The sequence below is a fragment of the Ursus americanus genome, chromosome 8, assembly GCF_024610735.1.
Source record: "Ursus americanus isolate L20-20 chromosome 8, mUrsAme1.1.p, whole genome shotgun sequence".
Classification (NCBI taxonomy): Eukaryota; Metazoa; Chordata; class Mammalia; order Carnivora; family Ursidae; genus Ursus; species Ursus americanus.
Genome location: NC_142134.1, coordinates 42207945 through 42223427, shown reverse-complemented (window position 1 = coordinate 42223427; position 15483 = coordinate 42207945). Strand labels below are relative to the sequence as shown.

The 15483-nt window shown below is 48.2% G+C and overlaps 1 pseudogene; it reads right to left on the bottom strand.

Moving 5' to 3' along the window:
- Positions 1-1031: 1031 nt before the first annotated feature.
- On the bottom strand, positions 1032-12412 carry LOC123804100 (etoposide-induced protein 2.4 homolog pseudogene; annotated as a pseudogene).
- Between the last annotated feature and the right edge of the window lie 3071 nt (positions 12413-15483).

Genomic DNA, 15483 nt, shown 5'->3' with positions numbered 1-15483 from the left:
TGTCTCTCCTTCATTTCTTTTTTTTTTTAATTTTTAATTTAAATTCAATTTAATTAACATAGAATGTATTATTAGTTTCAGAGGTAGAATTTAGGGATTCATCCGTTGCATACAACATCCAAGGCTCATTCCTTCAAGTGCCCTCCTTAATGCCCATCACCAAATTACCCCATCCCCCCACCCACCTCCCCTCCAGCACCCCTCAGTTTTGTTTTGTTTTGTTTTGTTTTTTAAAGATTTTCTTTATTTATTTGACAGAGAGAGACAGCAAGAGAGGGAACACAAGCAAGGGGAGTGTGTGAGGGAGAAGCAGGCTTCCTGCCGAGCAGGGAGTCCGATGTGGGACTCGATCCCAGGACCCTGGGATCACGACCCGAGCTGAACGCAGACTCTTTTAACAGCTGAGGCACCCAGGCGCCCCCCTCAGTGTGTTTCCTAGAGTTAAGAGTCTGAAGGAAACTTTGGCAGATGAAATATTCTTGCTTGGCAGTTTTTTCTTGAAGCACTTTGAATACATCATCCCCCAGTCTGCTGGCCTATAAGGTTTCTTCTGAGAAATCCACCCATAGCCTTATGGGGGCTCTCTTCTAGGTGACAAGCTTCTTTTGCCCTGCTGCTTTCAAGATTCTCTCTTGGTCTTTGAGTTTGGGCAGTTTTAATATAGTGTGTATTGGACCGATCTCTTCAGATTGAATTTGTTTGGGACCTGTGAGCTTCATGAATTTGGGTATCCAGATGTCTCCCCAGTTTGGGGGAGTTCTCAGCCATTATTTCTTTTAAAAAGCTTCCTGCCCCTTTCTCCTTACTTTCTCCCTCCGGGACTCCAAGAATACATCGATTGTGCCTTTTAATGGTGTTCCATAAGTCTACAACATGGACAACTGTGTGGTCCTTGGAGAGTGCTGCAGGGGGTTCTTCAGTGCCTGCAAGGGCTGTTGGGGTCATCCACCCGCTGCCTCCAGGTTCAGCGGCTAGGGGCCGGGGCACGGAGTGGTGGTAGCCGAAGCGCAAGGTGTGTTACACACTCAACTTCAGGAGACAGCGGCAGGTGGTGGCAGGGGCTGGTTCCAGGCATACACGTAGTAGTGAGGGCCAGGGCCGGTAGCAAGGGCTGGGGGCAGCTGTGAGCCTCCCAGCAGCCGCAAGGGCCCCGGCATCCCTGGCCACATCCATGCAGCGTGCCCTTCTATGGTGTAGGGCCTCACCTGGGCACACGCATGGCAGGAGAGGCCAGTGACAGAAGCTGGGCCAGCAGGATGCAGGTGTGGAACCACAGGGACTTAGTGTTAGGAGAGCCCCATGGTGCGGGGAGTGATAGGAGTCAGGGCCCGACCCAGGCCGACAGCGGCTGAGGGAACCCTGGCTATCAGGGTGCACTCCAGTGGCTGTGGGTTCCCATCACGGGCGCGTGCATGGTTTGGTGGTGTGCAGGAGCACAACCGGAGGGACTAGCCCCGGATGTGCGCACAGCAGTGGGGGACCAGCTGCAAGGGTCGGGGCTAGCGTCTTGCCCTCACATAGCCGCAGAGGCCAAGGCGGGCTGCCAGCGTGGAGCTGGGGCTCCAGGGGTCGGAAGAGGAGGAGGTGGGGAGAGACTCAGGCGGCTGCGTCTGAGAGTGGGAAAACTTACAGTGGGAAAACCTCAGTAGTGGCATCTGCAAGGGGTCCGCAGTGGCTGTGCTGGCCGTTGGTTTCTTCAGTGGCTAAAGCTGCCGGGCCCTCTGCAGGGCAGACCACCGGGAACTCCGGTTGCTCCTGCAGCGTGCCTGATGCTCGTGAACCCTGGACTTCTTCTCGGTTCCCAGGCCTGTCTCTCCATCTCAGCTTGGTGCTTCTCGGTGGGGTGAAACCAAGCTGCGTCCCTGTGCAGTGTCCCAGAAAGGTGGGCAGATGGCCGCTCACCCTGCCGCCCCCTTCCCAGGGAGGAGAGCACTTTCTGGCAGGGAAGTTCATTCTCGATGCTGAGCAGAGCCGGCCTGGGGTTGGCAGACACCGGAGGGTGAAGCTGTCCTTCCTGCCCTTTTTGTGCAGTTCTCAGACGTTGTGTTCCACTGTGTTGCTGGCGTTCCTTAAGCAGACTCCTGAGCTCTCCCAAAGGTGTTTTTGTTCATGGATGCTATCTAATCATTGTTCTTCATCGGGGGACAGAAGCTGGGGGCTCCTATGCCACCCTTTTGGTCGAGAATGCCTTTAAATGGGTACGCCTTGCATTCGGTTTGAAGCTGACAGGCCATGTGATGTGGTGGCAAAGATCACAGACTCCAGTCCAGACGCTCTGGGTTTGAATCCAGGCAGTCATGTGACCTCGTATGCACGATTCAGCATCTCGGTTGAGTTTTCCCCAGGAGCAGACCCTAAAATAGCCATTTGAGTGAAAGTAGTTGATTTGGAGGTAATTCCCGGAACTGTGCATGAGGGAGGGAGAAAGTGACACAGGAAGGGAAGGAGGCCCATGAGCGTATGTGGACAGCTGGAGCATCAGCCCCCAGAGAAATCGGGGGACACACGTAAAACATGTGCCTCTGAGTTATGAAACTCAAGGGGCACAGGAGACGGGGGTTCTATACCAGCTCCCATCAGTCATTGGCTGAGGGCTGCTCTCAGGGGACAGTAACCCCCCTGGCACGTCTGGCCTGCCACACGTGGGCAGAGAAAGCTCTCCGCATAGACACGGTGGCAGTGGGAACTGGGGCTGGCGGGTGCTAAAACGGTGAAGGCCAAAGGAATATGAGGAGGGTCCCACAGTGTCAGCTACATTTAATGTTCTTATCTTCAAAATGGGGCAAGGATAGTATCTACCTCTCCAGGATAGTTGGGAAGTTTATGTAAGTTAACTGTCAAGTGCATGGATCAGAGCCGGGTGTAGAGAGAGCACCATGTAATTGGTCAAGTGCATGGATCGGAGCCGGGTGTAGAGAGAGCACCATGTAATTGGTCAAGTGCATGGATCGGAGCCGGGTGTAGAGAGAGCACCATGTAATTGGTCAAGTGCATGGATCGGAGCCGGGTGTAGAGAGAGCACCATGTAATTGCTGGTCGTTACCATTGGAAGTCGTTTGCTTTTCTGTCCCGTAGAAGCGTCTTTTTCCCTGTGATACCCCTCAAAAACGTCTGGGGAAGTGACTGAAGCTCACGCATGTTTTGGGAGAAGGGGGGCTCTGTGGAACAAGAGGAAGGGGCTGATGTTCCTCCCTGGCCTGAGCTACACAGACAGAGGTCATCGCCTTGGAAGCAGGAGTCACAGGGAGAGGGAGCCAAGGACGTAAAACCCTCAGCTGGTGCTTTGCACACATCCTGGAAGGCTTTGGGCTTCGGCGGAGCATGGACTTGGGAATTTGAACCCAGCTCTTCTGTATCTCAAAGGACACCAAGGCTCAGTGGCCCTCTGGGTCATGTGCTAGACTGTAAGCTTCCTCGAGGCGGGAGCTCTGCTCCTTGCTGGACTCCCCCTGCCTCTCTCCTCGCTCCAGGTCGACTCCTGAGGATTGAGTGTTGAGCAGATGAGCGTGCAAAAGAAAAGTGCTTCGTTTCATCTGAAATCTCAAGAGACTGACACCGCTCCCATAGGTGGCCCCCCGGTAGGGGGTCTCATGCCTCCCCGGTCTTCAGCCACCAGGACCCAGGAAGTAAACTGCGCCTGAACCCAGCTCCAGCGAGCTCTCCGCTCTCAGCAGTGTCATTTAGAATACAAAGGACAGGCTGTGAGTATTTATACCGACACAGTTATTTTAAATGGGCCCTCACTTCTTCCTGAAAGGCATCCAAAAGCTCTGTTGGAACTGAAAACATTTTATATTTATGTATTGGCAATTATTAAGGGAATGCAAAGTGCTCAGCAAATATGATCTCAGTCCTTGTGACAGCCCTGAGGGAAGAAGTTGGCAAGAATTCGTATCCTCCCCAGACAGGTAATAGTTCAGAGGCTCGGGAGGCTGGATGACAGATGCCAGAGCGAGTAAGGGGTCCTCCAGGGAGCCAGGGTAAAGGGAAGGGAAGGGGAAGCTCAAGCAAGAAAGTACAAGGACTCCCGCCTGATACCATGGACCGAAAGGAATCATACGGGCATGGCCTCCCTGCTCACTGCAGCACTGTAGGGACAAGCAAAAACCTGAAAACGGCCCAGGGTCCCTCAGTACGGGACCAGAGAGGTGTTTCACGGTACAAACCATGAAATACTATTCAGCTGTTTAAAAGGATCTGTGTGTTCTGACATGGAATGATATCCAAGACATTTACATGAAAAATGCAAATTGCAAAAGAATATAAACAATATAATCTCTGACGTCTATAAAGTAGATATTGTATACTATTAAGGAAAAAGCCTAAAAGACCGTGTACCAAGTTATATGTGAAATATAATTACAAAGACATTATGTGTCTTTGTGTGTCAGTATTTTCAAGGAAGCTCTAGAAGAATGTGCCGCAGTGGCCGTCACTAGAGGTTGGATTAAAGTTACTTTTATTTTCTTAATCATACATTTGTTAAATGTTGACGTTTTCTGCGATGCACCTCTCGTTCTCTGGTAATCAGATTAAAAATTTCTAAAAACTGGAAAAAGGGAAATCCTTTATGTCACCTAGAAAGTATTAAAAATAGAAAATAAAACTACTAAAAAACACTTGCATTGTTTTCTTTCATTAAAAAAGAATACTAGGAGTGTCTTCCTTAATGAGAAGGATTTGGAAAAATTCCACTAGAGTTTCTATTCAGTTTCCACTGTGCAGTGAAATCTGGATCAGATGTTATATTTTGTAAACATATGGTCCTGGGTCTGCGAAACCAAAATACAGAATCAAATCTTTCTGCTTTTTTCTTGATGTTTTTAAACACGAGACAGACCTGTTTCGCACGCTGGGTAATAAACTTTAGGAGAGCAAACGACGTCACCCCAACAAGGGGGGAGACCCAAACCATCAACAACTAGATGTTCTCATGAGTTGTCGGACAATAGACATAAATTGTTTTATGTCATTAAACTTTAAAAGCTCCGATCATTGTTTCATGGCAACGTGAGTGCACTCGATACTGCTGAACGATACACTTAGAAATGACGAAGACGGAGAATTTCATGCTCTGTGCTTCTTACCACAATAAGGGTGCAACTGCCATCAATTCCCCACCCCCAAATACCCCAAAACTCAGATCACTGACGTCTAAGATATTGTATAGTGTAAAGAAAGGAGAGGGTGGGGTCAAGTAGAGCTGTGCTCAAGTCTTAAAATCCGACCCCACTGGGCCTGGGGCAGGTGGCATTTGTCTCCGCCTTTCTAGGTAGTGGTCCCATGCCAGGCCCAGGGAAGGCGCTGGGATATGGTAGCCAGCAGGATGAGAGGAGTCCCTGCCCTGTGGTGTGACCTCGCCTCTCTCAACCACAAGTGCCTCCCTGAAAATAGAGAAAAATAAGGCATAGGCCACCCATGCTTCTTGAGAGGATGGGACTGGACTTCTGAGGCCAGAACCTGTCTGTGGCTCAAAAAAAATCTCAGCTTCAGCCCACGGGAGACGGACAAATGGAACAATATCTGAGTCCAGATCGCCTTCCTCCTCAGGACAGGGTCTGTCCACGGTCTCCTGCCCTTTCAGCTTCTCAAGCCACTTAATTGAAAGGAACAAGAACAAGGAAGGAAAGGTTGAGTGTTCTCGTTTTCCCTTACCAGCGGGGTTGGATGAGCTGCTGGTTTAGGATGAAAACAGGGAAGGTCACATGGAATCTTCTGGTGAAGTCGCAGGGGAGGGACACTGGGTAATTACAGCAGGAATGAAGCCAGTGGGAGGGAGTTGCCATGTGTCAGGCACTGTGCCGAGCTTGCTTATTATCTCCACACATCTTCACGACTGCCCTTTGAGGCAGTGGGGATGATAGTGATGAAGACGATGGCTGATAGGACAGTGCTCTAAGGACTTTGTGTGTATTGACTCATTTAACGCTCACAAGGCTCCCATGAGGGAAATGCTTTCATGGGTCCCTTTTTACAAGCGAGGAGACTGAGGTGCAGAGAGAATTAGGTAGCTAGCAGGTGGTGGAGTTGAGATTCAAAAGCAGGCAGTTAAAACGCAGAGCCTCGGATCTTAACCACGATAGCCTATTATGTTTCCCTTTTCACGGATAAGGACACTGCCCCTGAGGGAGGTTAAGTGGTCTGCGTAAGGACCTGTCGCAGAGAGTTTGGTTTGGCACGAGTCATTTCTGACCTCCAAGCCTGGACTTTGAAAAAGATGACACTCTCCTGCAATACCCCAGGCAGTGAAAATCTCCGGGATAATGAGAGCCAAACCTCAGGCCTGTGACTGATGGGCAGAGCCACGGAACCAGCCCCACTCCGCGTCTGGCTCCCCTGGATACAGACACTGGAGGGTAAAGCTTCCTTGGCTCCCTGCCCACGGCAGATGGGGCTACTTCACCACCATCTGTGAGTGCCCTCACCCCCAGGCCCTGAGCCTCGGTTCTCATCTGGCTATTCACTCATTTATTCATTCAACAACTATTTATTGAACTATTTGCCTCCCCCCGCTCTAGATACCGGGGATTCACTTGGGAGCCAAACCATCAAAATGATTTTGTAATTGGGTCCCCGGGTCTGGGTTCTTGCCTTCTTCCTTCTTCCCCCTTCCTTTCTAGAAATGAGCCCCTTTTTGTTCTGCACGTCACTGACACAGTCCTTCTGCAGGACTCAGCTGGCCTGTAAGGTATCTTCGTGCAAATTAGAGCAAGCCTGCCCCCTCCTCCCCAGGTGTGCGTACCCTCTGGGACCACAGCAGGGAGAGCAGAGAATAGGCTGGAGGTTGGGCCCCATGAAACCTGCAGGCCAGGCGCCGTTGGGTGGCGCAGCCCACTCTCCTAGCCCTTCTGAGAGATGAGCCCTTCATGCTCAAACCCGGTGCTTTCAAGTCCTTCCTACCCCCTCCCCTGCCTGCTTAGCCTGGTCCCTCATCCACTCCAACCCCTGGAAGCTGGGCCCTGCAGGCCTCCAGCTCTTTATTCCTCACCCACTGCTGGACCAGACAGACTTACTCTCCACGGGGGTTCACCTCCCTGGACCCCTTCTTCCTCCTCCTCCTCTGTCAGTCACCGGGATGCCCCCTGCCAGGGTGCTCTGCCCCATCCCAGGGCTGGGGTCCAGCCATCCCGGATGCGGTTATCACACTCACATCGAAAAGCCGTGCTGACAATGGGGCCATTATGAGGGTGTGACAAGCCCTCACTGTGGTGAACAAAAAGACACCACACACTTGCTCAATAGAGGACGGTAGAAACACGTAAGTCTCAGGACGTCCTCATTCCTGACTCCATCCTGACATTAGATGGACACGCCATTTAATCACCAGGAAGTGGTAGCATTCAAAAGATAGAACAGATGTATTCTTTCTCAAAGATGAGAAGTTGTGGTTTTAAGAATATAGTTTTTACGTTTAACTCACAACTGGGTAATTCACCTCCTCAGTGCTACTCATCCTCAGGTCCCTCCTTCCCGGAAACTTCCCCGGATGATCCCGTCTCCAGCAGTCCTGCCCCTGGCTGGGTGCCCTCCTCCATGCCTTCCCAGAGCACTGCAACTCGCCCGTCACCACACTCCTCATACGGAATGGTCATTCCTGGCTTGCTGCGCTGCCATCCCGAGCACCCCGCAGGTCCCGTGAGGTCAGGGACTGAGCCTTGCTCCCCTCTCTATCCTTAGCGCCTAATGCAGAGCCCAGAATGAGCTCAGTAAATGTTTGTGAAACAAATAAAAGGTATTTATTTGTATGGGGAAAAATTGGCTCCATACCAGGAGCTTCCCTGGATAATGGAAATCCTGCCTTCTGCTGGGAGGACTAAGGAAAACGAGAAGCCGTGGCTGCTCTCAGGGCCCCCAGACAAATCCCTATAAATCAGAAATTAGTATACCATGTTGCAATTCCCTTCATTCCTTCACTCACTCATTCATTCATTGTAGGCATTTATTGGGAACTTCTATGTGTCTAGGCGCTGAGGATTCTACAGCAAAATAACAATATAATAATAATAATGATAATAATAATAATAATAATCCAAGTCCTTGCCCCTCCCGCAGTTTATCTTCTAGAGGAAGTGGGAGAGTTTAAGATGGGGAAGAGTGGGGAAGGAGGGAAGGCAGACAACCGTACATTCCCTAAACGGTAACTTAAACTTCAGGGGCCCTGGTACCTTGAATGACTTGCATTTGCCCAGCCACTTGTCAGAATAGTAAAATGGTAAACTTGCCCAGCAGCAGAGTCAGACCCCATGGAAGCAAGTTCTTATCTACGACTTCATCCACAGTGAAGTTACCTTTGGGCAAGCTGCCTGACCTCCCAAGCCTGTTTCCTCAGGGGCTGGTGATAGCAACAGTACCCACTTCCCACTTCCTACACATCTGGCTGAGAGGGGGGCCAGTAAGGGTCAGCAATAGCTATTCTCACCACGGAAGGGGTTTGGGAGAGGGTTCCGTGTTCCCTGGGCATCCATGCATATGCACCATACCAATAGGAAAGCATTGTTTTAATTTCTTTCATTGGCTCATGCCAAGTTTTGCTAGGGGGTAACTGGCTTAATTTAGTCCTCTGGGTTGTGCAATATTTGCATATGAACTTTGAGTCCATGCTTAGTTCCCGGAGGCCCCTGCAGCAGCTAACGATGCTGTCCATAAGCTTCAAGTAGCAACGCAGAGCAGGCAGCAGGGCGGATGGACCGTGAAGGACTCGCTTGGGTTCTGGCCATTAAAGTGATAGCCCAAATGACTATCGTGGAAGTCCTAGGGCTAATTTCCCCTTATTATTGAACTTGAAACAGCTAGGATAAATAAAGCAGATCTTAATCAACTGCATTATAAACAAAAGGCACAGATGGCAGGGAAAGATTGACTGACAACAGCAAAGTGCCCTAGGCACTCTTGAACACCCCTGGGCGGGGGTGCTAAAGACTGTGGCCCCCTGCTTTGTTGTACTTTTGCATTTCTGAATTCCAGGAACTCCTTTCCTTGAAGTATATAGCTGCCATCAACAGGATATTAGTGGGTGAATGTTCTTTGAAGCCACAGAGGAAAAAACTCTCAATTCGGGTCTGAACAGGTCAAGGGGGGCAACTGGCTGTCCAAAGGGCATGCAGCAGCTCCTTGTCCTGCCAGGAAGAGAAATCAGTATTTAAATGAATGTGGAGAATACAAGCTTCTCTGTTGTTGAGTCTAGAAAAAAGGAGGGGGCAATAGGAGAGAGTGATGAGGAAGTTTAATAAATCTTTTGCCAGGAGATTCTAGATTCTTCTCACTTCTTATCCTGCTCTCATACAAAGCACACACTTCACACACATACACACCTGCCTTGTGACTTAAATTCCAAACAACTTCCACGTACTCCTTACTGAATCATGATTCCATGTCACCCGAACACATGCTGTGGGTCCCTAGGGCGTCATCTGAAGGGGTCATCAAACAAGGCCAATCATATTCCTGAATCTTAACCTTCATCCTTAACCAGAGTGGAATAGACTAAGGGAAAGGAATGAGGAGTTTGAAAGTAGAACTAAGAAAGCAAGTTATTTGTGCATTGCAAGGCTTGAGTGCTTGAGGGCATAAGGCCGATACTGCAAAGTCGGGAAGGTGGACTTTGGTAGAAATGAGTTTGAGGTGCAAAGAACTGAATAGAATGTTAGGGCTTGAATAAATTGGATCCTCTGGGCTATCCAGGAATGGATGGATCAGTAAAATAAAATGTTCCGCAGAGCTTGTTTCCTGTAACTCATGTGTGTGTATTAGAGAAAGGATGGTGGTACACAGTAGAGCAGTGGTTCTCAAAGTGTGGCCACGGTACCCTGAGTGGGGCGGTGCCAAGACCTTTATAGGGGACTCATAGAGTCTGAGCTATTTTCATAATAATATTAAAGTAGTATTTGCCCTTTACACTCTCAATTTCTTATGAGCATACAGTGATTTTTTTTCTAGGGGCTACATGACACATGACATGTGATGTCACAACAGACTGAACAAAAAAGTGAATATAAAAACTCAGTTGTCTTCTATAAAGCCAGATATTAGAGATTTGCAAAAACAGTAGAGTGATATAACTCTTCTCCTTGCATTTTTTTAGGTTTCGAAAATAGTTCTTTTTTTTTCTTTTTTCTTTCTTTCTTTCTTTCTTTCTTTTTTTTTTTTTTTTTGTCGGAAACCACCTCACATTTAATCGTGGCATTTTAAAACTGGACAAGTGTTTTGACATCTGCCCCCCCCATTTAGTCTCTTTAAAATGACAGGAAAACACCAACCAATCACAGGCTTACTGGGTTTAATAAGTTTGCCCCTTCAGGTCCTTTTTGCAGCACCCAATATCCCTTTGAGGTACCAGACAGACCCGGCAGTGGCCAGCAGTACCGTTCAGACCTTCAGAGTTCCAAGCTCAGGCTCTCTGAGCATCTGGTGCTGCAGTGGCACCTGTCTGGGACTGGTCTCTCCCTTTAGCTGGGGGACTTGAAATGGACCAGTGAAAAAAGCTTTTCCCCTTCAGGGGGAAGAAAGAAAATCACTCCTCAAAACCCAGCAGACCTGGCTGTGAGGTCTTTCCTCCTGTCCCATCTCTTCAGGCTAGTTTGGGGTTTTTTTGTGTTTTTTGGGTTTTATTGTTTGCTTGTTTGTTGTTTTTTTGTTTTTTGCAGTGGAGCAAGAGAGACCAAAATCTAACCTGAGTTACAAAAACGATAGACAGTGATGGCTGTAAAGGGAGTGACCAGGAGCAAATGAGATAGTCCTTTACCTCCCACAACCAATATATGTGCTTCACAGAAGAACACCAACAACAAGCAGGTCCACGAGATACAACAGCTAGAACCACAAAATCCGTTCATCCGAGAGTGGTGGAAGGCAGCACGGGGAGCTGGGAGGGTCAATGGCGCAGGGACAAAAAGAGTATTCCAATCAGTCCAGGCACGGGGGCTGGCAAGTGCCAGAAAAGAGCTACAGAAAAGCCTGTGGTCCATTCAAACTCACCGGTGTTAAAAATCCACACACTGGTGTCAGGAAGATTCTGCCTTCAGCGCACCAGAGACAAAAATCCCAGTTCCTCAGAAAGAAGGGCCCTCGGCAGAGCAGGCCCTGCCTTCCCTGGCAGAGGAAGGGACAAGGGAAAGAGCTCCTAAAGCCTCCAATCCCACCCATCTGCTCTGGATGGCAGGCGACTCCATGGCCTGTGACAGCCTTCAGTCTGGCAGGAGACCAGTGCGGTGAAGGGAATTTCTCGGCAAAAGTTGAACTACTCAGGGCAGACTGCAGGTAGACCATCTTGTGGGAAAGTCTGTTGCTTAAGAAAACCACCCGGGAGAAGGGGCACAGATGGAAAAGGTAGGCTTGGCAGGGATCTTTGCTTCATGGCACTGATAATGAATAGAGGTAAGAGGATGGAGAAGAGGCAGCCACCTATAATGTATGAGGACTGCATTGCTGCGAGGAAAGCCAAGGGCAAGCCAAATCCAACGTAGTAAGGCCAATTCTTTTCTATTGACAACCGCTGGCGCATTTCAAATCCTTTATTATTATTTTTTTAAATATTTTATTTATTTGACAGAGAGAGAGACAGCCAGCAAGAGAGGGAACACAAGCAGGGGGAGTGGGAGAGGAAGAAGCAGGCTCCCAGCAGAGGAGCCTGATGTGGGGCTCGATCCCATAACGCCGGGATCACGCCCTGAGCCGAAGGCAGACGCTTAACAACTGAGCCACCCAGGCGCCCCTTCGATTCCTTTATTGAACCAACGATATTCAGAGCAGTCCAGCGAGTAGAGAAGGGACATATGCAGAAGACTAACCAGCTGACCAACCAGGAGGGTGGGAAAGAGACTCACAGACACCCCCTGGATGAGGAAAAGAGCCTGCGGCGAAAGGTTGAAGAGCGTGTCAGCAGTTATTTTGCTGACACTAGGGAGTGTGTCCCTGATACCTCGAATGCTAGGTCAGCCATGCCTTGAATCCAAGTGGCATTACAGCGTTGCGAAGCACAGACAGAGGGAGCACCCAAAGAGCCCTGGAAATGGACGTAAGGAGGAATTCCAGCCACGACCAAACATCTCCATGTTGTAATGGATCACCAATAATTGGGGCTGTCACTGACTGTAGTACAGGAAGAAACACTGGATAAGACAAGAGGAGACTTAGCCAGGATACTCCGCCATTCCAAGCGCAGCGCTGGAAAATTCTACTAAAGATACCGGCTCACTCTCTCGCTTCCTTTCTACCCTCTGGGCTCTCCTCTGCGCCAGGACACCGCTCGCCCTCCTTTCACGCTGCTCCTCTCTCTTGCACCGCATCCGAGCATCTAGCTTTGAGATGGTACAATCCCCCAGACAGAGTCTTTGACTCCTCTGGCAAGGTCCTGGAGAAAGGGTTTGACACTGTCGGCCATCTCTTCACCACCCAAACCACCGGCTACACAGAGGAGAGAGCAACATCTCACAGTCTTTCATCATGAAGGACCCAGCACCTTGCCCACCGCGGGCCCACTCGGCTCGTCTTGGACCCTCTGCGCCTGGGGCCCATGGTGGGCATGCCCGGGGCCACTGGGCAAAAATTGTTCTTTTCGTAAAAATTGTATTTCTGTTAACACACAGCATGTTTATTATTGTTACTCTTAAATAGATTCAAAAAGTATTTTTAAATTTTTCGTTTCAGATTTCTAAAATAGCAAATACTCATAGACATATTCACACAAACCAACAAAAGCTCTTTGGTGTCCACAGTTATTTTTAAGAGTGTGAAGGGGTCCTGAGACCAAAAAGTTTGAGAACCACTTCACTAAAGGATTTGAAAAGTGTGGCAATGCTTTTCTCCCCCCAGCATTAGAAACCATGTATAATAAACACAAATACTTGTCTTTAATCCTAATCAATCAGACATGGCAAAGAAGGGCAATTAAAATGGAAGCAGAAAAAAAACCACAGAGAAAAAACCCGTATATCAGAGCCATGATGCGAGCCCAGATCATATGCCCTTCACGCAGGTAAAGGACGTGTCCTTGAATCATAAACAATGGTCTCAGGAAAAGCCTGATTTCGAATGGTTCCCCTGGCATGGGAAGGATGCTAGATCAGAAAGCAGGCTGATGGCCTCCTTCTGCCCGGCCCAGTCCTTCTGCGGGGCACCACTGGTAATCGGACCCAAACCCACTTGCCGTTTCAAAAATAAATAATAATAATAATAGTTCTGTGTGCTGGGGAGCTCTCCCACCCGCGGAGACGTCCAACATAGTTGACTCCGTAGGTCAAGTGGAACCGTGTGCGTCATCACGCAGAGACAGGCTGAGCTCCCAGCTCATACCTCAGAGCCTGGCCTGGGGCCAGCTGGGTGGCTCTGCCATTTGCCCTCAGGGATGGGGTCTTGACCATCCAGGGCTCTCTGCTTCCAGCTCGGTGGGTGGGTCGGGGGCTCCCAAACCTCTTTGGTCCTCTGCCCAGGGGGCCCTGGCCCTGGGCCTTCCGAGGCAAACCTCTGTTAGAGACAGGAAACAAGTGTCCAACTGAGATCTCAGAAAACCCAAGAGACCTAAAGGGGATCAACAGCCTACATGTTACTGGGCTTTTTATATTTCACATATAGTAACAAATTATTCACACTGACGGTTCGGAAAAACAAGACGACGGTGTTTGTTAGGTATGGTGCGCGTCTGCTCGTGGGTTAGCCAATCCAGGAAACGATTCACGGGCGGGCGACTGGACACGGGGTGAGCTATTTTGTTAGCCAAGTAATTAGTTGCTGTATTTATGTTTTACCTCCTCAAAAGCCTTGAAGTTAGCTTATAAAAATACACAACAGAATATTTGAAATAGAGGAAGTTAAGCAGAGTACTTTTCAAATATCCCAAGCTCTCAGACTGAATGGAAAGAAAGGAAAAGGAAACCTGGAGGGCTTCCAATGGAGGAAGGCATTTAGCTCCAACAACAACCACCGGCATTTCTATGGGCTCATAAACGTGGACCCTGACACTTTTGTGAAAATGGAAAAGAGAGTTAAGCTACAATAAGGGAACATTTGCACACATGCGACTGTCTAGATTTCTGCTGGAGTCTTAATAGTACAGTCTTGCAAAAATACCTTCATATCCTTGAAACCTTAATTTTAAATGTAAAAAAAAAAAGAGGGAGGACTTATCTCAAATAAATGAATAGATGAAGCAATCAGACCAAGGGGTCGGCAATGTCAGAAAATAAGAGAACACTGGGAGTAAGGTCGGTGTATAAACCATTTGTAGACCGAGGCTACGGTTTCACCTTGAGCTTTCTAGCATCCAGCACAGGGGAATGGATGTGATCAACCAAATATTTCTTGAGGTTCATTAGATAAAAGCAGAACATCCTCAAGGCAAGGAGGCCGATTAGGGGGCAAGGAGGTTCAGCTGCTTAACATGAAAACTTTTTTGCCTGAATTAATGGAAGAGCCTTTGCAAGGTGATTTTAACAACTTAGTAAATTTAGTAAACTCTGAAAATAATGATCCAGCCAACTAGTGGTCATCAGATTTGAGTTTATGGTTTCCCCCTATTTTCTCCCTGGTAATATTACTAACATTAGTTGCCTACATCTAAATGGAATCTGGTGAAAAGGAAAAGCCTCTGAGAAAAGGGAAATAAACTACTCAAACGAAAGGCATCATTAGAACTAATATTGAAAACTTTAGAGCCAGGAAGATTTGAGTTAAAGTTTGGCACTGACTTGCCGCCTATGCCATCCTGGCCATGTTACTGAGCCTCTCTGAGTTTTTCCTTCGTCATCTGTAAAATGGAAACTATAATAGTACCTACCTCGTAGGGCTGCTTTGAAGATTAGATAATGCACACAAAACATTTAACAGAGTGCCTTGTCTATAACAAGCACTCAATAAACATCAGACTATGATCCAAGGAACTTCTGCTACACAGACTCGTTAAATCCTCACCATAACTCTGTGGAGTAGGAGGGCATTTATTGTTATCTTATTCTGTGGACTGAAACAGCTGCAGTTTGCCTAACACGGACAGAACCATTTGGCAAAAAGAAGGGTTACCTACATGATCTAAATAAATGAGCTACCCTGGAGACCCTGTGATTCTATCTATCATTAGAGATTTTTTACTTTGCATTAATCGCTGGCTTTCCAAGTGAATAATAGCCTGTGAGTGGTAATGCATTAAGAGTATGGTTTTACGGGGGAGGGCAGATGTGGGATGCTAACCACATACGTAAGACGTAACGAGAATGTAGTAAGCTTGCTTTGCTTTCATTGTATCATTTTTTTCATTAACTTCTATTAGTGACAAGGACACTGGTTTTTTTTTTTTTTAAATAAAGATACTAGAGTTTTAGAGGTGGTTGACTTAAAGAAGAGCATTAAGCTTTTAAAAGTGGGGTTGGTGAATGGATATGGCAAAAATCATGGCGGCCATGTCCGAACATCCGCAGTTTGGAAATTACTACATCATAGGGTAAAATACATACTCCGTGGACCTGTCTCATAAGATCTTCTCTGCTGTGGCCT